The sequence below is a fragment of the Siniperca chuatsi genome, linkage group LG13, assembly GCF_020085105.1.
Source record: "Siniperca chuatsi isolate FFG_IHB_CAS linkage group LG13, ASM2008510v1, whole genome shotgun sequence".
Taxonomy (NCBI): Eukaryota; Metazoa; Chordata; class Actinopteri; order Centrarchiformes; family Sinipercidae; genus Siniperca; species Siniperca chuatsi.
The window spans coordinates 11,548,212-11,571,487 of record NC_058054.1 but is presented as its reverse complement, the minus strand read 5'-3'; the positions used below and the strand labels follow the sequence as shown (position 1 = coordinate 11,571,487).

General features: G+C 40.0%; 1 long non-coding RNA gene across 1 annotated transcript; it reads right to left on the bottom strand.

The window, feature by feature from the left end:
• Positions 1-5,306: 5,306 nt before the first annotated feature.
• LOC122887144 lies at positions 5,307-10,008 on the bottom strand. Its single transcript, XR_006380482.1, has 3 exons — positions 9,917-10,008; positions 9,600-9,837; positions 5,307-5,908 (listed from the first exon to the last, which is right to left on the bottom strand). It is a non-coding gene; the product is annotated as an uncharacterized LOC122887144 (long non-coding RNA).
• Positions 10,009-23,276: the final 13,268 nt, after the last annotated feature.

The following is a 23,276-nucleotide window of genomic DNA, read 5'->3' as shown; positions in this document are numbered from 1 at the left end:
AAAATATTTCTCTACTTGAATATTTAAGCGTCTGGTACTGCAAGAACAGTAAATAAAGCTCTACTCTGATATGCAAACATTCAAGACAAATAAAACGATGTTGGGATTAAATGTCTCGCCTACCAGTGAAAAAACTGGTCACATTTTGTGTTTGTTCAGTCTGTTGTTCCTCCAAAAGGTGCAGGCTGCTAGGAACTTTCTATGCTATGAATAGTGTGCCTCACTTGCACTCAGGCACACACAAACAAGGTCACTGCAAGGGAGAGTTGTAGACATTTTGTTTTTGAATGACGGCAAAGTGTGCAAGCACTTCTGTTTGATGATAAATTCTTAACTTTCAGATGTTTAGCAGGTAATGTTTACCATGTTCTCCACCTCAGTTTAGCATTTTAGCATGCTAACATTTGCTAATTAGCACTGAACACAAAGTACAGCTGAGGCTACTGGAGAAATTTAAATAGTGACATGATCATTGTGTTAGAGGAAACGTCAGAGGATCACCAAAGTTATTACAAATCGTCCTGAGGAGGTCATGAATGTGTATACCAAATTGTATGACAAAATAGCTGTTGAGATATTTCACTAGAAGCCACAAATGGCAACCTCACTGTGGCGCCAGAGAAAAAGTCAGGGGATCACCAAAGTCAGTAGAACTCATCCTCTGGGGACCATGAATGTCTACACAAAACTTCATGGCAATCAATCCACTAGTTGCTAAAATATGCTGTGTTCATCAGCTGGTGATAGGGAGCTGAAAATGATTCATACTAAAATGTCATCAAAATATTGTTATTGTTACTATTATGACAAAAAGAACCAACTTACTGTAGATGGCAGCGACATGTGGGTTGAAACATGATGTGTTATGGGAAGTTTAAAATGGGAAATGACATCTAAAAATAATGATACATAGATATTCAACATCACACCGAAAATGGGGCTGATATTGTGGCCATGAAGACATGTTGTTACTTCTCCTGTATTCACCTAACCATTCAACTCTTTGGTAAACTCCCTCTCAACGGTAGAAACATTTCTTTTCATGCAGTTTGCAGGAAGCAAGTAAAGTATGTAAAGTATGTGAGAAGCCTGGCACAATTTGACTATCAAATCTACCCCTATTTCTAGATAATGCAATGCCAGTTGAGCTCTGTTACTCTCTAATGGAAAAGTTATTTCATTACCAAACCCTGTGCCTAAAGGGCTTTGAAACTCGGCCACTAAATCATGTAACTCGTGTAAGTTTTTTCTGCTGTCGCGATCCAAGGAGTACGCTGAGATTCTTGGGAGTTCAACGCAAGGTTACAGCTATCTCTCCTCTCCTACTAGCCCAACAGTCAGCCTTGTGTCCAAGGCGTTTTGAATTAAGTTCAGCGCTCTCGTGTATGGGAACCCAAGCTCGCCGCCAAATGCAATACTTCCCGGAGTATTTCTGTCAGAACCCTGGCCTTTAAAAACAAAACACAGCGAAATCACAGCAGGCCTGTTTTAATCAATTAAACATATGTCAACAAGCAATATGCTAATCATTGTCTCGACGGGGAGAGCGAATTCTCTCCTGGTGATGTATGATCAGAAGTCAGTCATGATTGTGAAAGGACTAACAGACAAAACTGGGTTCAGTTACAGTTTTTAGATAGATAATAAATATACAGTGTTGACAAATTTTGTGAAAAAAGATGGAATAAATCTTTCCTGATTGTTTTCATTTCCAGTATCTTTATTATTCAGGTCTGGTGTGAAACTGACAAAACAATAAAGTGAGTAAGAGATGGGTGATTTCCATGCTCCATGATGTATGCATGTTGTATGTTTGTGTTTGTGTGTCTGTTTGACTTGGATGAGGAGGCAGGGAAAAACCATGCCTTCCCCACTGGTATCAGTTGTTTAGCTCAAAGTGTCCGGGCTTCTGGAGAATATGCATTGATTCATAGCTTTAGTCATTTGTGTCAACAGGGGGCTATGAAGTTTGATGGGATTTTTCCAGCCCCTCCTTACCCAGAATGCAACACCGCGTCTCAGACTTTAGGACTTTAGAACAAGGTATGCTTGTGTAAACACCATTTGGCTCAATGAAGTCTTGAAATGTAATAAATTTACATCTAGAGCTCAAGATAGCAGCACAGCCACACAGTGACGACGGGGGATAAATTGCAGGATGCAGCAGCTTGACAGAAGAGCCCAGTGAGGCTTCTCTCTTGCCTGCTGATTGGGCGTCTCTCTTCTGAGACCTCTTATGAAAACTCCTGATAACCAAATGAGCATCTAAAATAAATAACAGGCTGACGCATGGCAGGCTCCCAAACAGAAGATACAGCTCCTCATTAAAATCTCACCAGTCAATGTAGTCAAATTTTTCAGATTTTTTTAACAATGTTTTTTACAAAATTACTTGGCTACCTATCCAAAAGAGAGAGCTCTGTTTCATATTTATTTTTAAGTGAATATACAAAGACAAAATCTTAAAGGAAAACTTGGGTTTCGTAGCTTCAGCTATTTCTTATGATAACATTGTACTCACCAAAGTAGTTGCTTTGCTATTTTCTAAAAAAAACAAGGACAACAACAAGCTGTCAGATGATCATACCAGTTGTAAACAAACTCCCAAGCTAGTCAAATTTTTTTGGAAGAGAAGACGAAGGTAAATGGTGAAATTAAAACCCAAACTGTCCTTAGTAAACATCCATCCCAGCTTACGGGAGACTATTGAGGGATGCTATGAACTGCATGGCAAATGTCACGTAACTCACGGGGGTAGCCATGCTAGCACTACTGCTAGCGAGCTAGCATGTTTACTACCTGCTGTGCAAGCTATTAATACAGTGTTATCTTATAGATTACACTTGCTGTGGGTTTGTCAATGTTGTTTTATGTGTTTTTTGTGTTATAACAAATATATTTCAAATTGATATTTGAAAATGTAGTGTTTTGTCTTTCTACTACAATAGCGCTGAGCTGTTTCCTCTTCATTATCTGGTGTTTTTGTAGCCAGACACTCTGAATAGAGTTGGTGGAAGTCTTTTGCTGGGCAACAGACCTAGAGATTAAAGAATTTAAGGGAAAATTCAGCAAAAATACAACTGTAATACATGAAAGTCTTCAAAATCTGATTGAAGTTATGTTTGCTTAATATTCATGAGTATATTTTGGAGGGAGGTTGGCCTGCTACAAGCCTTTAGTTGACATTGGATTGATTACATTGGAATCACAGTGGTTAAGTTGCTGTTTTGTCAAAAATAAATAGATGCAAAAAAATAAAGAATCGCAGCAGGTTGATTTTTCAGGGACAGTTACATGTTTCTTCACTGATTAACATCTTACACGTAGACAAGCTAGCAAGGCTACTGAAAACTAGCCCACTAACGCCTTTGCATTTTTTCATCAGTCATTAGACATTCGCCTTGCAGGTTGTAGTGGTCCATCGAGACTCCATGTGCACACTCACGGTTTTCCTGTGCAATGAGGGGCGATGACCGACATTAAAGGCACGCTCACTATTATCAGTTTATCAGTTTTACCTCCAAAAAAAGTGGTAGCTGATTTGGCAAAACTTGATCGTAAACATGATCGTCTGAATTGTTGCCCTTTTGGACTCACTTTAACAATGTTGCTACGTTCTAAGATTACTTATAACTGATATAACTGATGGCTGGAGCTACAAAAATAAAATCCAAGTAATAATAAACTGTAGTTTTCCTTTTAAAAACATCCACCATAGACTGTATTAAGACTTACGTGAACCCAGTGACTGAGCACAACAACAGAGCTGCTTCCTTATGCTCCCCTGACCAGGCAGACCCTTTGGCTGAGGCGACCAATTAATTATAGACATGACTTTAAAACTTCCTGTTTTTCCCTCCTTAATTAAGCCAATCTGCCCTGCTGCTCTAAAGAGAGGAAATACCTCAAAATAGTTTCCAATTTCAGCACATTCAATTATTTTGTGCCCAGAACAGATTGCATCGGTCGTGTTAATGTACGGATCAACAATGTTTGATCACAGGGAAATTATGTCTGTCATTTCTTCCTGCTTCGCCCCCGAATAATGTGGGAATTGTGCGGAGAGTTGTTGCCTGACGTGGGCACAGCCTGCGCATGGATTAACAACTACGTGCCCTCAGTCAGGCCCATCCAACATCAATCTCTGCCTGAGATGTTTATTATTACACTCATGCGGTCACTTATTCTGAGAGAGGAAAAAAATTCCCTGATTTATGCCTCCGCTGTTACCCTTTCCTGTCCTCATTTATGAAAACAAGATTCCAGTGAATTCCTGCAGTATTAACACTAAGCAGTTATGAGGTCAAGCTTTCACTTACATGGCACAATTCAACTGGCTGGCCACAGTCCACACACAGATATTGTGCTGTCAGCTACAACTTCACTGTATGGCTTTGCTATTGCCACGTAAGCTGAGTAAAGGCGTCTGGACACAAACTTACAAACTGACCTTGACAGCAGACACACTTCATATCGCTCTCTGCCTTTTTTTCCCTTCTTTCAGGTACACTAAATCCACAGCTAGTGTTCAAGAGCACCAAGTCAACCTGATTGTTATCATAAATGCACCACACTTGTTGAACACCTGCCAGTGTTTTTCAGTGCATGGTGCCCTTTTCAACTTTGAACTGAAACTCACCTCCAGGACTCACCCTCTGTGTTTTTTACTGGGAAACAGGAAAAAGGAGGAGAAAGTGAAGATGTATGTGGGCGCAAAACCAGGGCTGGAACATTTTGAAGGGGGGAATTTAGAAAAATCTGGAGTCTAGCCTAATTTAAGAAGAGAGCACAATGGGAAGTGGAATTCTTTCATTAGCCATATCAGGTTGTAGGTGAATCTACTGTAACTTGAGTGTGTACTCTAAAACAGAGTATTAAATCCAGTATATATCGCTGATGTAACAGTTTCACCCCACTACCGCAGATTCTTAATATGGACATTACTTTAGTATATCAGCATTTAATTTAATTATTTATTTTGCTTTGGTGTCATGTCTGAAAGTAAGGTATTTGTTGAGGATAAACACTTCTCTATGACACTTTTTCAATTATATTTTTGAAATACAGGCACTAAGGTTTGAACACAATGACGGTGAGTGACAGAGAAGGTAAATTTTAATTTTAAAGCTTTTCTCTTTACAACATTATTACGGTGTACTGTATGGTGTTGTGTCCTAATAAATTACAAGTACCAGCACACAAGTACATATTTACATTTTGATGTCACATTCACTTAAGTGAAAATCTGTAAAATTCAACACCAAGTTGATCAAATGTGCATAGTTGCCTATTGCTGCCATCTGTATCGTTTTTTTAAAACCTTTATTTATTCAGGGAAGTTTCACTGAGAGGAAGCTTCTATTTTGCAGGAACACCCTGATCACATTCGCACAGTTACACACATTCACACCTGGAAGCCGCCCAGCACAACACAGTCTGATCTACTGGCCACTGAGCAGCTCCACTGGAGTAGTTGGGGTTAAGGGCCTTGCTCAAGGGCTGCTTTTTCATTTTGTGAAACTGGGACCTAAAGTTGAATCCAAATCATGACCCTAGGAACTATCGGTAGAAAGAAAATAGTTCCTACATGAAACTGCTCACAACAAATCTGTGGATTAGCTTGAGTAGCCGGGTCATTATTTTTTGAAAGCGACATTGTTGTTGAGTTTTTCCAATGTCTTGGCGCTTTGAGCACTACAAACTAAGTGCCATATGTTAAGCACACTTTTTATTTTTATTTTTTATTTCGTATTTCGGGACTCCACAGAGCTGCAGTGTACAACTGCTTTCAGTGAGCCCAAAGGTGGCAATTGTAATGCAATGTAACATGGACAAAAGATATTGCAGCTAAAACATGTTGGTTTCACATTGTTCCTCAAGTGGCTGAATTCCTGTCATTCTTCAGAGTCTGAAAAAAAAGAAAACACACTTTTTTGTTAATTTAAACACAGAGGAAACATGCCTGTTGGCTCATGACTAATTTGGCAGGAATAATAGAATCCTGGCCTTGAATTCAGAGTAAGTCAAGTGCTGAATTTCTTCTACATTGACTGTCACAATGCATTTCTGCAAAGCTGGACACCGCGCAGGTCTCAGCTGTAATAACTGACACTTACGCTGAAGAATATTTGCATTTTTAATTTCTTGCATTACCACTGATGTAATGCCATACAAGTAAAAACTCTTAAATTGTGTCCTTTCCGTGGCTGCCAATGTCACACTATTTCATTCATTTAACATGATTCTTTCCAATTCTGAAGTAATGTATAAGACCAGATGGAAAGAAAGGGATGCCTGATATGGTGGCCTGGTGGTATGACATCATCAAAGAGGAAACCCAAGCCGGCCCACTAGCTGTCCTGCTGGAGGCCCCTCAATAAACAGGCTGGTTATCACATCACTAACATTTATTTAACCCTTTTGCAGAAGGTGCTCTGTAGAGGGTGTGCAGGGGAAGGAGCTGTACCCAAATTTCTTTGGCTGACCTGTTACCAACCTTTACTGATATCCTAAACATTTATAACGTCTCACACACACAAGCCCATGTAGATTAATTTATTGTGTAGAGACACACAGTTGCTGTCTTCTCTCTGCCATTAAATGTTTTAGACTGCTCTCAAGACATCCCCATACTCCCTCGAACTCCACTACTCTCCGTCTCCCACTTTATCCAGTCCTCCCAAGTTTGGCCGTCTCTCTGGGACAGAGGACTGAAAACATGACTTCAGCAGAGAGAAGGGTTGTGGGGTCAAGAAATGAAAGGATGAGAGGATGAAAGGATGAGGGGAATTCTCCTATCCTTGGATATCTTATGCCCAACTCCATTCCTTTCTGGTTTGCAGCTCTCTCCCACACATCTCCACATCCCAGCGCCAGGCCCTGTGTTTTCTTAATTCATTACTTAAAGGAAAGAAATGTAGCCCATACCAAAATAAATATGGCTCTCTTGGATCAGACCATGTGTCATAGTGCGATAGCTCCAAGTAAAAGGCTGTTGTTTTAACCGGAGGAGGATGGAACTCTTTGGCTCTGCAGAGCGTCTGTCACTCTGCTCTCTGTCTCCGTCACACAGCACAGACCAGCAGCATGCACCCTTATCGTATGATTTAGACCTAAATGCATTATTTTAAAGTGAGCAGCACTCTGCGGTGAAACCAGATTCATTGGTTGTCGCTCTGAAGTTAATGACCTGCGACTGAGCTTTTGGTTGGTCTTTTTTATATTTTTTATTTGTTTAAGATAATTTTTTCGAGCTTTTACTGCCTTTATTGGATAGGAACAGCTGAGGATAAACAGAAGGGGGGGCGGGTGACATGCAGCAAAGGGCCCAGGCTGCTGCAGTACGGACTCAGCCTCAGTACAGCTTCTCAGAACTGCTAGCATGGCTGTAGACTCTTAGTCTTGTTAGAAAGCAAATATTCATATAATGCACCATTTTTCTTGGTTACCTCTGGATATTTTATATAATTAAAATTATATATATATCTTATTATATTTAAGGATAGCTGTCCCTGGCATTTGAAAAGGTTTATTTTATGCATAAAATTACAGTATTTTCTCAGTTACTTGGAGAATATGACACAGACTTGCACTCATTCCTCAATGACCTTAGTCTAGAGTGCATTTAAATTCTTTGCTCTGAGTTTACTGAACACTGACAAAAATGGATCAAGATCAGGACTTGGGCAATTACTTTCTTCCTATTTACAGTTTCTTGCTATTTGTTTTAGAGAAACCCAAGCACTTGTCATTAGGAGTCCATGGCTGTCTTCATGGAGTGTTCACTTCGGGTGAGGTCTGTTAATGGCCAATTGAATGCTCTGTCAAGCAGAACCTTCCTGTGACCCTAACACACATGCACACACAAACATTTACTGCGCTGGCACAGTCTAGCACAATCCTTTGCTAGAACATCAATAGTTTGTTTATAATTAGCCCTGGCACCTCTTGACTACTTAGAGAGAGTGATTGTTTTTGAAAATGGCCCCTAGGGTCCTGTTGACTGATTGGCCTGAGGTAGTTAGGGGGAATGGGGGGGAGGAATTGAGGGTCTGCAGTTGCAGTAGAGGGTCTGTTGCTGGCCCACAGTTGTAGGCTGCATTCCTCTCAAGCCGCTCTGGACCCTCGTCTGACAGCCACTCCAATAATATCCCAGTCAGATAGAGTCGCAGGGGCGGCGTGTCTGAGCCCTGTTCTGAATCACTCAATTAGTGCAACAGGAGGGGGGGAGAAGGAGGGAAAGGAGGGATCTGAAATATCTTTGTTCTCCAAAACCCACACTAGCAACACAAAATAGGACACAAACAGCGTGAGCTCAATTAATAGCAGCAGTGTTTATGCAAAGCAATGCAAGGTGTAAATACAGTTTGTGTGGTCTTGTGGTGAACTCTGTTGGTGGGAAGAGGTGTGAGTGTGTTTGTGTGTGTTTGTGCTGACTCTGTTTATAGAGCGTAACATCACTTCACAACCTGACTCCACATGGGTGCCAACACCTGCTAAACAGATTGATCACCCTAATATGAATTTAAAAATACCTGCATCTGTATGTGCTTGTTAGGAATACATTTAGGGAAATATGACTTTATTCTACCTTCAGTTTAAGGTACCAGTTATTACATTAAAGTAATTTTCTAAAGAGACGTATAACATATTAACATACCATTGCATACAATGCAGTATGTTTGGAAATTCTGACTTTGTTGAGTTATAAGAATAGTTATAATAATGACGCACTAAATGACGCATGTTTGAGTAAGCATACAAAAAAACATCATGTCTGACAAAAAAATCTTAACTTAAGGTTCATTTACTACCTTTTTTTCAACCACATCTCATGGTTTTCTTAAGTGGAAGTGGTTTGCTCGGTTGTCATGGAGTACAGTGAGTGCATTAACACTGTACTGACATGGCTAACAGAGCACCCTACGCCATTTCAGAGTTTCAAGGATTCGAGGATAATTCTGTTTTATTACAACTGGGGTCTTATTTTCACAGTTTTCCATCGATTATTTCAATATTGCACTCTCCAAAAATGCTGAAACTTGGGAACACAGTGACATCACTACAAAAGAGTCTAGGGTCAAGAAACAAAAGACAGGTTGTAAACAAGCCAATAATTCCTTATTGCACAAAACACAAGCCTAAAATGGGGCACGCAAATTAAAGGAAAACGTAGTGATAAGCTGTTTAACCAAGCAAAGACTAAGAAGTAAATCCATTTCTGGAATTGTGTGAAACATGCAAGAGAGTTATGGGAAGACAAAACACATGTCATGTTAGTCTGTGCATTCTTGTGTTTTTAACATCACAGGCAATTCATATTGATATTGGATATGGTTTTACATACAACAACAATTACATACAATTAGACAAATAAGTTACAAGAACAGAGTCTCAACATCACTGCCTATTTCAGACCCACAGATTACTCAGCCAATCTTTTGATGAATATGTCTTGTCTACTTTATCGCATATTGAGTAGCAGCAGTGTTTGTTGGGTCATTTGTCATCAGGCACATTGGGACTATTTGGTTTTAAAGGGTAATGGTTTAATTTCAGCCAAGGTGGAGGAGTGGGGATTCAATAGTAAAAACTCTCACCCTGGTCTTCCACTCAGCCAACCAGCTTTCTTCTTTGATTGTTTTCTTCATCCATTCTCAGACTGGCTGCTATGCCAGCTTGCAACTGACCTCTCACCTCCCGATGACCTGTCACCTGCAGACACCCTCTATGGCTGCCTTTGATGTAGTGTTTGCTCTTATGTACAGTAGGGGTTAATCACACACCTTGAGAGAGCGACGTGGAATTCCATACAATGGGTCCGCTGGCCTGTGTTGTCTGAGGGATAAGAGAGGGATTAGAGATTAAAGGGCAGCCAGTGTGTGAGGTAAACAGCAGAGAACAATATTTTACCTACCCCACATTTAGTCAGCGGATGTTGATGTCAGTCGACTTTCTTGATATATTGTTTTGACTGATAGGCTGGTGGCTGCCAGGACTGTGTATTCTGTGTATTCTCTCTTTGTTTTCACTTTTGACCTGGAGTTACCTATAGTTGGATGTAAAATAAGTGGCAAGATAAAGGATATTTTAAGCACGGCAGAGGGAAGTAATTGCAAGAGTGGATGATCTTAATGGCAGACATTGCCTCACATAAATGTATGTAGCTGAGCTTAAAGGTGTTAATGGCAGGAACGTTTAGGTCTGGAACCAATTCTTTGATAATATTAATATGGGACATGCAAGGTGATTTGTTTTTTTATTTATTTGACTCAGATCATTTAATGTCTATATCCTTTTGGTTTGGGAGTTATGGTTTTTCCTGCATGCTTTTTCCTTTGCTGTGTCTTTCATTCTTCCCTTTTCTCTTTTAATAGACTGTGAACCATGAATTCTAAAGGCATATGTACTTATTTATTCACCCTAGATAACAGTTTCATATGGTTGTATATGAATATTGATGTTGCATTAATGATATTTCTCTACTATGTCAAATTAAGTGTAAATTAAATCATAAACAAAATGTGGAAACATTTTTACTAAACACACACAAAAAATGACATACTTGGCCACACCTCACCTAACTAACATATTGTTAGTCATCACAAACTCACAACCTTTATGAGAAAAAAAAATGTATTAAATATTTCAAAACATACATCAGGTATAGTTTTGTACTGAAGCTGCAAAGTTGTGGTGCATTATAGTTTTACATGTTTCGAGGTTAATGATCATTTATAGTCACCTTTTATCCAAATTAAACAAAGATGTATTTCAGTGAAACCTAGGACAGCTCAGCTAATCACTACAAATATGCCACATCTGTCACACAAATGTTCCTCTGTCTGACTCAGAAGAGTCAGGAGAGGAAAACTTTAACATCATTGATCTTCTAATCTGGGAAGTAACCCAACATTTTGTAATAGCCAGTCTTTTAGCTTTGTTGCAAAAACTTGCCTGCGCTGAAAGACAGGCTCCTAAGAACAGAAAACATATTCCCTCGATCGCTGAGCACCGTGCTCAGGAATGGCACTGTTTAAACGTTAATTGTAACAAGACACTCCCTCAAGAACATGGTCATTCACATGCTAATTGAAACTGAAGTACATGAGTTATGGCGTAATAATTTCTCATAAAATGCACCATTCATTTTTGTGACAGCAGAAAACAAACCAAAGAGTACAGTAGATATCATGTCATGGGAAGATGTCTGCAACACACAATGAATGGACAGTGAATGCTTATCCCCAAAAGGGACTGCTTAAAGAAGATTAATAGCTAATCAATGCTCTTCTTGATGCAGACCACCAGTATTCAGATCCTTTACTTAAGTAAAGTAACACCAAAATGTGAAAATACTCCATTACAAGTCCTGCATTCACAATTTGACTTAAGTATGTTTGATGTTGGTTGAGGTAACTCTAATTGGGATTTATATAGCTGGGTAGTTAAAGAACCACACCAGCATTTTTTTCAGGTTTTAGCTCCTTAACATTTCTGCCGCATATCTTTAAATGTTATGTGTTATATATTTGTTATGTAATTTTTCTGTTACAGGCAGTGGTTGGTTCCTATTCTTTTCTGTACAAAATAAAAATTTTGACATTTACCCCCTAAGTTATATATAAACCATCACAGTAAACATCAAGTCTGCATTAACTGCCGTCAGCTACTTTTACATTGCGTGGTAATGCAGTGCAGACTTTTCAAATCAATCTGCACTTAAACTGTATCATCATGTACGAATAGTGTCACTTGGACAAATTAATTAAAGTTAAAGTTTCAGAAGTAATGGATTTTTGTCCTGCACAAATAGTTGCTGAGAGTGGTTTGGAAAACAAATCCAAAATCTAAAATACAACAACATGGTTTATAAAATGCTTAGCTATGACATAAGGTATATTTGATATCTGGTAAATACAGTATGCTAACGCATACAGCCCCACTGGTATGGTCATTTAAATCTATAACAATTCTATATAATATAATAATATTATAATAATATAATATATCATCATATTACAATAATCATGTGTTTTGAAGGTAAAATCTATTTCTGTAAAGTAACTACATGCATAGTAAAGTACAAACCTTTACTTTAACTACAACACAGGGCCCTTCGTTCATTCAAAACGAAACTGGAGTATGACGCAATTTGGTCTTGACATCAGAGTGTGAAATGCTTTTACTGCACTCCCATAATGACATTAAGAAAAAAAACCCACAAATGAAATATCTTCATTTTTACACCATTCTTTTTAAACACAACACCACCAGTGCACTTAAGAATTTGAGGGTGAATCATGTTATGACAATAATTACCCTGGCTCACAGCCTCTCACATGTTGTGCAATGCAACAGGAAATTCATAGCAAGACAACAGGGAGTATGACTGTACACAACATTATGTCTGTCATTACATTGTTCTTTTACAGCACAACACCTGATGAGCACTGTCGCTGACTTTGTTAGTCCCACATGGTCCCCTTAAGGTGCCTCTACGACCTGCAGTAACTCTTTCTCGTTGACATGCAGTGGGTGTGATGCTGATGTTTGTTAAAGAAATAACTCACCAAAAATGTAACTTTTGCAATATGAGTCTGAAGTGTCATTTTACATAGAGAGACAAAATATTTCTTTAAATATAGGACTTTTGAATTCACAGTGGGACCATTAGGCTTCATAACACAGCTGGAACACTGGGAATGTGCTGCACGCCCTGTTTGGTGTCATTTTCTGGCTCACAAATCCCTGTTGACTTCAGTTGTTTGGAGATTTCTAATTCTGGGATCAGACTAAACAACATTTTTGTCTTTCGAGGTGGTCAATGGGTCAGATTAGGCGATCATACACATGATCACCTAATCATGACCGATCATAACTTGCTGTCTTTCACAACTTCCACAAGATACATAAGCTGGTACAAAGAGGGTGAGTGTGTCTGTGTGCAGCATATATACAGTGTGCAGAGGGTGACGTCACACCCACTTTGTTGTCATCATCATAAAAGTTCAAACTAGGCGAGAGAAGGCAAAAAAATGGACACATTAGTCTTTTTGTCAGGACGTCGTGAGACATCCCAGATTCTGTGTCGCTTGTTTTCCGCTATGACATACTTCATGGGATAAAACAAGCAACTGTCACATTTGTTGTGATTTTGGCATAACATGCAGCTACTTCTGACAAACTTCACTATACGTTTTGACTGACACCAGTCAGTGGACAATAGTTAACTTTTTTTGTTTTTGGGTGAGCTTCTCCTTTAAACCCTTGCTTGTTGGATGTAATTTGTCAGCTGGTGGTGGACAGGTGCATCTCTCTGAGTCAGAAAAATCTACACCTATACCTTCAGCTGGCTGGGAGGTTTTCTTGATGTCAATGTGAAGTGTTGTACAAACATTAAATAAATCCCCACTGGCTTGCGCAGACTGTCTGTTTTGTTCTTTAACAATTCTTATTAATTTCTGGAAAATATGCAGTTTTATGCAGAAGTCTGTGATGTGTGAGCAAGAAGGGTCTGTTTCCAATTTCTTTTCTTTTGTTGTCTGCCATCACTGAGCTAGAGACAAAGAACACGAAGTCCAGGACCACCTGGATGATAAGATGTTGTAATATGAAATGTGCCTTAAAATAGGTTGATCACCTATGTTAAACTAGAAACAACTTAATTTTTTTCCCTATAAAGTGTGGGTCTTAGGTAATACACAATAATTTTTCTCTGGAAAACTAAGCAATAAGAGGAGTAAGAGTATTGAAAGACTTGAAGCCTCTGGTTTCAACGGGAATTGCTGATGAGATTTCCTAGAAGAGGTGTCAGTAGGAGTCAGATCCGGCCTGTGAACAGGCCTGATTGCTCTTTGCACGTCTTCATCTCTCCCTCCCACTGGAATCTGATGACAAACTAGGTTTAACCTCCCAGCTATGAGTAGCTAGGTTCAGCTTCATATTGCTTAGTGTGGAGGAGTCGCTTGTCTGGTGAGAAAGAAATTCAAGTGGTAGGTTATGATTCAGGGCAGTATGGATTTATGTTCCTTCTAGCATACTGTGATTTGAGTCACAAGCACCTTTAGCCATTGTAACAGGCAGGGACAGATTAATGACTGCAATTTAAAACAAGATTAGAATAGCAAACAAAAACAGTATGATTTCTCTTGTTTTCTGCATTATAACCAGTTGATAACTGACTAAATCTAGGTGGAGGTCAAAAACAAGCATTAAATCCCCATCTGGTTTTGTAATTTAAAAGTGCATTAGTTGATTTTTTTGGCCACTTGGGGGCAGAGCATCAAGCTGTAAATACATCATTGACATATTCTTACCTTCTAAAATTGATTTGCTGAACTTGTTAGCAAACGGTTGCCTTACACATCCAGTCGAAAAGGAGCAACATCAGAATTTATTTTGAACCAGGTTTCTGGCCACCTGATGAATGTAAGTCCAATATTCACTCTCCTTTTAGCCTTGGACTAACTCCCGAGGAAAATATCTGGCTCTTTAGTTGTTAAATTCTCCACTATGTTCACCTGCTAGTTGCTAACTTTGGCTGCCATTTGGTGCTGAGCAGGTAGCGTACAGTGGGTTTATCATAAGTTCTTCACTGAAAACGGTGGTAAAAGATGCTAATGACAGCAGTGAAAGTGAACAAAAACATTAACTATGAGCAGAAAAATGCTCCACAGAGCTAAAGAAAACTACAAAGTCTGGTGATTTATCTGTTCGTCACTACAAGCGAATCCCTTATACATTACATGCTGTGATGATTGATCCATTGTTATTATAACAAGACTCTACAGTCATAGAGTCTACACAGCAATGCTAGCGACTCCATGAGTCTGTACTTTGAGTTAACATGCTAACATTTGCTAATTAGCACTAAACACTAACTATAGCAAGTTTTAGCTCCTTAAGTACAAATTATTCTTATTATTCTTTACATGTATGTTTACTATTGTCAAATGCATGATGTACAGTTTTTTGGGTGTATTTTTCTCATAGTTCCAGGCAGCCAGTGGTTTCATTTCAATTCTGTATGATACAAATATCAATTAGCAGAGTCTTGGAGCTAGGTCATGTTGTGTAATACGTCAGAGGGAATATCAAGTCTGCATTATTTTTTGTCAAGGTAAGCATTGCTTGGTATTGCGGTTAAAGCGCACATTGTTTTGGGACGTCTACATTTAATTGCCTCTCAATAATAATAAAACTTATATGTAGACTTGTGATTAAATCAAGCAAGTTTCGATAGTGTGCTAACAGCTTTTTACATGGTACAGAAATGAATAGAAACCAATGTATAGTGCAAATTCATAACAGAAGGTATCTTATTGCACTTTTCCTATAGAGCAAGTCTAGACCGTACTCTTTATAATAGTAATTACAGAGTCCCAACAAATCCCAGACCCTTTAAAGTGTAGAATACCTGATTTGTGTTTACAGAGATCTGGCCCCTGGTTTGCAGGCAAGATCTAAATGACGCTGGCCAGTGATCACTGGTTTAAATATAGTCTCAGGAGGAGATAAAAACTAGTGAAAGCTCAATTATCAGTACTTCAAAGCAGCCCAATTGTCAATACTTCCCCATGGCATTTCAAGTTGTGCCAGTTCTTTCATCTCTCCCCATGGTCCTTTAGGGCCAGGCACTTAGATGGAGTCAGGAAGTCATTGGTGCTGCTTGGCATTCTGGGATGTGGGAGTTAGAGCACCGTATAGTATATAGAAACAATCATCCTTGTTGAAGCATTTTTTTCAGCCAGACCTTGTTTCTGTACTTTATGATCTTACTGTGTCTTTTTGTCAGAGGTAATTTTCCTCTCAGCTTCACTGACTCTCTGAATTGATGACTTAAGACAAGAAGAAATCCTGTTGTATACTATTCCTGCTGGGAAAAAACCTGACTATACAAAAACTTAAGCAGTTTTCTCTCATAGTCACCACTTGGTGCCACCAGCTACGCTTTCACATGACAAATCATTCACATTTCCAGCCTAGGTGTTTCCTCTGAAACAATTTCACGGACAAAAGAAACCAAAAAGTGCTGATGTAGCATGAAGGATGGTGTTTTCATAAGTGGTTCGACGTCTCTGTCACAAAGTCTGCCACACACCCCTATCCATTATCTTTCCGTGGGACTGGGGAAGTTATCTTGGGGACCTATTGTGTGCTTGGTGGAGTTTTGACTGTGTGTGCAAGTGTGTTTGTGGCACCTCTACTGCATACAGGAGGTGTCAGGGAGACCAGGGCTGGAGTCTTGGATCCCAGAGGAAAGTCTTGGCTCCAGGGGGCCTGTCCTCCCCTCTGGCCCTTGCTAGGCTGCTGGGGAAGCCAGGCATAGAGACAGTAGGATGGGGAGGGGGAGGCAGCATACAAGCAAATGAGCAGAAGAGGTGCTAGGCCCTCTCACTGACAGGATCTGGTCAATGTCCTGCCGCCAAGGGTCGCGGCCCAGCTTACGCACACAAACTTATCTCCAGTGCATCTGCCGGGCCGCCTGCGCAGTCAGGCTGTCTCCATTGCAGGCCACGAGCGTTTTCCTGCTGGGGGTGAGAGGAGGATGGTGGGATGATAGAGGGAGGAAAGGAGAAAGGTGGGGGAGATGCAGGGGGGAGAGAGGAGCTTGAAGCAGGGAGGGACGGGAGGGGGCTCAATGTGAAACTGCCCCTGTAGAGGCCTGCCAAGTCGCTGAGCTATATGGAAAACACGAGCTGCCTCCAGGGTAACAGGACCACTTCTGAATTTCTACAAACAAAAATAGCTCTGATGTCTGGCTACAACCTCTCTGTTCTCTGGCCCTCAACGCTCTCTGCGTGTCTGTCACATTCGAATTCCCACACAAAGACAAAGCTCATGTTCGACCCTAAACAGCCCTCAAGAACAAATTAATTTGCTGTTGAGTGGGGGTGCAGAAATTTAATAATTGTGTGGAGCTGAGCGTTTTTTTTTATCATTCCTTCTCCTCTCTCGGATGGAGATGACCTCTTGGTGACCAATTGTGTGGACCTCAGTCGAGGTCCCTTTGGTGAGCCATTTCATCATTTAAACAGCACGAGTTCCAATTCTCATGACCTAATGCGTTGTAGAATGCCTGAAATCTGCTGCTTGTGTTTTCTCTTCTCTCCCTCAACCCTTTCTCATCAACAGCAACAGGGATCCATAACAGGAAGAAGTGGTTGACAATTCTGAGCTGTCAGGACAAGGTGGTGAGCTTGCAGTTGAGACAGGACTAAAATTTGTGTACTCTGAAACACTTTTTTATTGTCAGTAACACAACATCATTTGCTTTTTTTTAATCAGTGTTTTGGCATTTTTGTCTTTATTTGATAGTTGATAGTATATACAGGATACACAGGGAGAGAGAGGGTATGACATGTAACAAAGGTCCCTAGACAGAATCAAACCAGGGACATTGCAGATATATGGTACATGTCTTAACCACAAGGCCACCAGCACACACCATCATTTATGGAAACTACTGTAGTAGGAGGAAAGGGAAAGATGGTGGTTACGGTATAGGATGCAAACTCAGGTCCCCTGCATGAAGACTTGCTGCACATGCTGCTCAAGATCCTGACCTCCACATACTTGCCAACCGTGTTGCTACATAAAGAGCACACAACGTCCTGCATTGACACTGAACGTTGGATATAAATTGTGAGCTGTGGAATCGTCCAGTGTGGACATAAATGATACTCTTAAAGCCTGTATGATTGTGTTCCTTTTCCCAGTCTGGCTTCTTTTAACAATGCCACTGCGTTTCCAGATCTCAGAATTCCTTTGTTGAGTTCAATGTTATTATTACCAATAGGAATGATGGCCAAAAACAGAAATAAGACCCAAGTTGAAATAAACCAGAAGTATCCTTTAATGCAGCAGGAACAGCTGTATAAATTACTTGGATAAACTTCTCAGAATTTTGTATTTTACTGTATTTTACAGTTCAAATCATTTTAGCTTCTTTGGCTTCGATTGTTCTTTGGTCTGTGGGTCAGTTACCTTTAAGGGTAACGTTTCACATTTTGGCTGTAAAACAGAGCGCTATTCCCCCCATACTAATTCTAAAGTCCCAGGACCTGCAATAGATCCTCCAAGCCCTACATGACAGCACACTCAACCCTGACACATGCACACCTATAAACCTTACACACACAACTCCCCTCATCTGCTACTCATTGGGTGCACTGTTAAAGCTGGACATTTAACACAAAGATAAAACCATGCAATGGGTGTTTACAAGGCAAAGTTTAGCCATGTGACCTCCAACGGTAAAACTGTTCGTCAGTGACTGAAGGAGGAAGGGAGCAGCAGGGCGAGGGCTTGATTATGGCGTACTGCTCTTCAACCTTTAAATGCTCTTGATGTTAAGAAACAAACATGACAGTAAAATGGAGCCAGTGCTATTTGAGCCACATTTCTGGGTGAAAAATTGTTGCGGATTTAACTGACACTACTGTGAAGCAAATAGGAAGTAACATAAATGAGGAAGTGTTGAATTTACCCTCCAATTTGCACCTCAGTTCTGAGATTTTAGGGAACTTTTTTAAGCCTCACCATGTAGTTAGGATGGAGGGTGCAGTGAGAGAAATAAGGGGAGGAGAGACGACCTCCCAATGTACATTCTGTTCTGCTTTGACTGTGATTCCCAAGGTTGCCTGTCTAGTGTGTGTGTGTGTGGGTGTGTTTTGTGTGTGTGTGTGTGTGTGTGTGGCGGTGCCAGGCACAGCGTCTCTTCTGGCTCACACAGTGTTGACCCTGCCCTGTACTCTCCTCCTACTATGGGCGAGGCTTGCCGTTGCAGCACGTAGCAACACTGTGCTAATACTGATATGTGCATACACAGATAGGTCAACAGACAGACAAGACACACACACACACACACACCTACACACACTCAAAGAATAAAGACTGTGATATTTGCTTGTTGCATAAATACATTTACAGTTCAGAATCTGCTTTCTAATGTTTATTTCTCCAATACTGCTGCTTTTAGCGTGTAGCAAAAAGCTCTGCTGCAGTCTTTCATCATGCTCACTGTTATTTATGAACTAGACAATGGCTAGCAGGCTGCCAATCAAAACACGTAGTAGCTTTATTAATGATGAGGTGTAAAAAAAAGTCAGCAGGTCACATTTCTCTTCTACTTTATAGTTATTATGGATTGACTGCTTTAGAAGAACAGAAGACATCAAATAAAAGTATTTTATTCCCTGCATCTCACTCTTCCATTAATGTCACCCAACACTCTCAACCACAGATTTGATAAATATTCCCATGTGAAATGAATTGCAAGGTATGTGAAGGTACATTCCTGCAAATGTTTTATACTGATTTAAGGCTTTCTTGCCCAAGTTCGGGTCTTTTAAAAAGCTTGTTTAAAACCCTCCACGTTCATGTGTGAGAGCACACGTCGTCCCAGTCACAGCAACCGATCGTATCTTGCCACCAGTTCACTTTATGTCTCTCACCCACTCAATTCCAAATGAATATAAACGAGTGTTTTCATTGTGAGACAGAACGAAAACAGCAAAGTATGTTACCAAAAACACTGGCTATGGCTTTTAATACTCTTAAAAGGAGCAAACTCGCCTAAAAGAAAAACAAGTAGGAAATTCTTGCAGCCAAATTGTTTTTCATGTCTGCATTTGGCTAATGTGCAAACTGCATAAGAACAAAAGAAAGATGAGGAAGACCATTTACAGTAAAATGAGACACATGCTTTAAAATTGACGTTCACATTGTAATCCACACGAAATTCTACGCAATTACATTTGTTTTTAGCATTTAGCTGTTAAATTATCCAAAGCATCTTACAATAAGTGCAACAGTGAAACAGGCCTACATTCCTAGACTAAAAACATTACAAAATGACTAATAGGAAGGAGTGCATAGGTCAAAGCAACAGGAACAAGTCACTGGATGTGACATGAAACACAAGCGGTTCAGATTTTCACGTGCAAGATTAACTATAGTGTACCATCTTACTATTTAAAAGGAAATATGAAAAAAATAACTGACCTAATGTTCCCAAAAACTGATTTCGTCATTACTGTGGAATCCTGAAAGATGCCAGGAACATGTCAGAAATATAAAGGAGGTTTTGAATAACTTTAACCCTGCCTGCCTCACGGTCTGACACAAACTATGTGCTAATGTGTTTATAGCGTTAGATGATACTGCTGAACATTTATATCAATGCATACATATGGATATATCTACAATAAAATCATATGGACAATTTAGCAATCATGATATGAGTATCAGCTAGCTAACTGCTTACTGGCTGTCAGATTTAAGGCAGATGTCACAGAGCCTGAAATGCCTTCTCCTGGGTCTTACTATGATCCGAAGGTTGTTTCAGTGTAAATCTCTCAGTTCAGGACCTGGGCTGACCCTCAAAGTTAGCCTTTGTTTGGCAGACGCCTTGGCCCCCTTTAATCTTGTGAAGAGATAAATCCTTTGATGGACCTGGCCTGACTCAGTTGAAAGTGCTGCCCAGCCATCTCCATAGATCAACATAATACGGCATGTTTGATGTTGGGGGGCTGTGGCACGCGGGTGGGCTCTTTCTCCACGACCTATAACAGAGTCATCAATCCCAGGCCACAACTGCAGACCCCACCACCTCTCCACGCCTCCTGTCCCCTCCTGCTCCCCCTCCTCCCCTAACCGTGGATCCGACCACAAGCAGCCCTGCCCTCTTGACCACAGAGCACTAACACTCAACCAGGGTAAGCATATCTGTTTGTGTCAGGCACAAACAGGCTAGCTAAGCTAACCTGCTGCTGGCTCCAGCTACATATTTACTCTACAGACATAGAAGTGGTGTCTTCTTCTTCTCATGTAACTCTCGGCAAGAAAGCAATTAAGTGTATTTCCTAAAGATCAGTGCCGATTATTTCCTCATAATCTTCCTCAGAGACTTGATGAACTGTTGACTCATCAACACTCCCTGGATAGAATAAAAAGATGTATGTCACTGAACTTATCACCCACAGTTTTCACTCTTATGTAAGTGAATAGTCCTTTCCACTGAGTACATCACTGGGCTATATAAGTGTCATCCAAAAGCCTGCGATTAAACTGAGGTGAACTTCAGGGAGCTCTTTTGATTCCTCTGATAAGACCCCGGTCCCATTTAGACAAGCTGTCCCTGTGTGAGAGCTCAGCGCTGGCCTCACACACTTGCTCTTATCTAAATTCTTCATCAACACACACATAATCTGACATAATCTGACCTCAGCTGCTAATGTTGATAGATTTGATTCTCCACTGGTATATAATATGCTTTGGTTCAGTAGGCGCTAAGGCACTCTATAAGTGATGCTGTCATGCTTTCCTGGCCCAATATTTGTGTGTGTGTGTGACATGCATGTAAGGAGTGTGTCCCAGCAAGACCAACTAAGGCAAGCAGCGACATTAGCACCCCTGAAATAGCTTGGCAGGCATTTTAATTGCTTTACCCTGCAATGGCTCAAAATGTTATTGGTACAAAAAAACAAAAGGGTGAAACCTTTCCCAGGCGTAGAATTACTCAGAAACAAAATCGTACGTCACTAACAGGGAGTTTCTCCCAGTGAGAGCTAAATTCCATGATTTCTCTGATCTTTTCCCTCTTCATTCCATAACCTATCCTCTCACCTTAGTCCCATTTTTCTTCCAAATTATGCACTACTGCACAATGCTATATCCATGAAGAGACTACAATATTGTGTTTCTTAGGGGCAGTGAGGGAAAATTGATGTCGCATGTTGGCATGTTTGTCTTTAATCATTGTGAAGTAATAGCAGAGTCATGTGCATGGAGCCTCACAATGAGGTGCTGAAGTACTTCATGAGTAGGAAACTTCACACAAACACAGGAAGCTCAGTGTTTCTCACCGAGGGCAGGAGTCTTTGCTGCGGCGCTGCAGGGACTGATGGGCTGTTCAGATTAACCAGGGCCAAAGAACCTGCAGTTCCTACACTTTATTGTTGCCCAGGCTGTCTACAGAAAGGCATCAGAGCATAGATCTGCAGGGTATGGTGTTGTTATCCCAAGCTAAATGTTAAATGTAGATATACTGCATATAGCATTCTGGTTTTGAATGTTGGCAACACTTTCCCTGTACAAAAAGTACTCAAGTGAAAGAATAAAACTTCTTTGGGTGGTTTTTTTTTGGAGCACAAGTGAATTAAAATGAATATATAACACAAAAAAAAAATTACCTAAAGATTAATCACCAGGACTACTGTGTCTGTCTATCATTAACATAACCTCAGAGGATCAGTGATTAAAATCATTAGTCTATATCACATATCATCAGTGCCTCTCAGTTACAGTATTTCATAAATAAAACACACTGCCAGGGGTTTCAAGGTACATATATACTTAGGACTGATATTATGATGTACATCCACCCAGGGGCTTTATAAACATCAGGTACTATATGCTCTTTCATGTACTGCAGAATGTAGGAAACATGCAGCATAGTGCAGATTTGAGGTTCAATAGAGACCTCTAGTGGTAAAGAAATGCTATGTAGTCTCTACAAAGCACATTAGTATGCCAACGTCTATTTTTTTTTTTACATTTAATTTAATTTAGACTAATTTAACATGTTTTGTCTATTTTGTGACCTCTTCTGCAGATGAAGACAGGACTAATGTGTGGTGGCTTGGAGGATAGCTTATATTACAAGCTATTTCTCTTTATTTCTGTATGACATCTGCAACATTTAGGCATGGCTGCAAGTGTCCCATTATATAGGAATTTAATTTAATTTCTTTATACACATACTGTGTATGATCAAACATGTTTAAAGTGAACATTTCCATTATATTTTGAATGAGTGATGATCATTACCATCTTTTTTCAGACTAACTTTAGTTGTCATGACTATACTTGGTATTGATAGGCTCACTAATAATTCTCAGCTGGACAGATAGGTTAGTAACATCTGATCTGACACAGCTATTGACAGTCTCCATTCAGCAGGTCTATAAATTAGAAGACCTGGTCATGCCTATCAAGAGTCACTGGGCAGGTTTTCATTTTATTCAGATCGTGCGCCGATGTTACTGATTAGTTCCATGTTCTCTGGCTGAGGGTGTATGAATCAGTTGTTGGAACATGGATGTAATAAACTGCGTTAAATGTCTTCCTCTGGTAGTAGCTAACAATATTATTTCCCTTAGTCAAAGTCAGGGGTGTGATTGCAATTATGTACACATCAGTTTATCACAAGACAGTTGATTTCTAGGCAGGGAAAATAGCATCTTTGTAAAATGAGGTTAAATCCCACATTG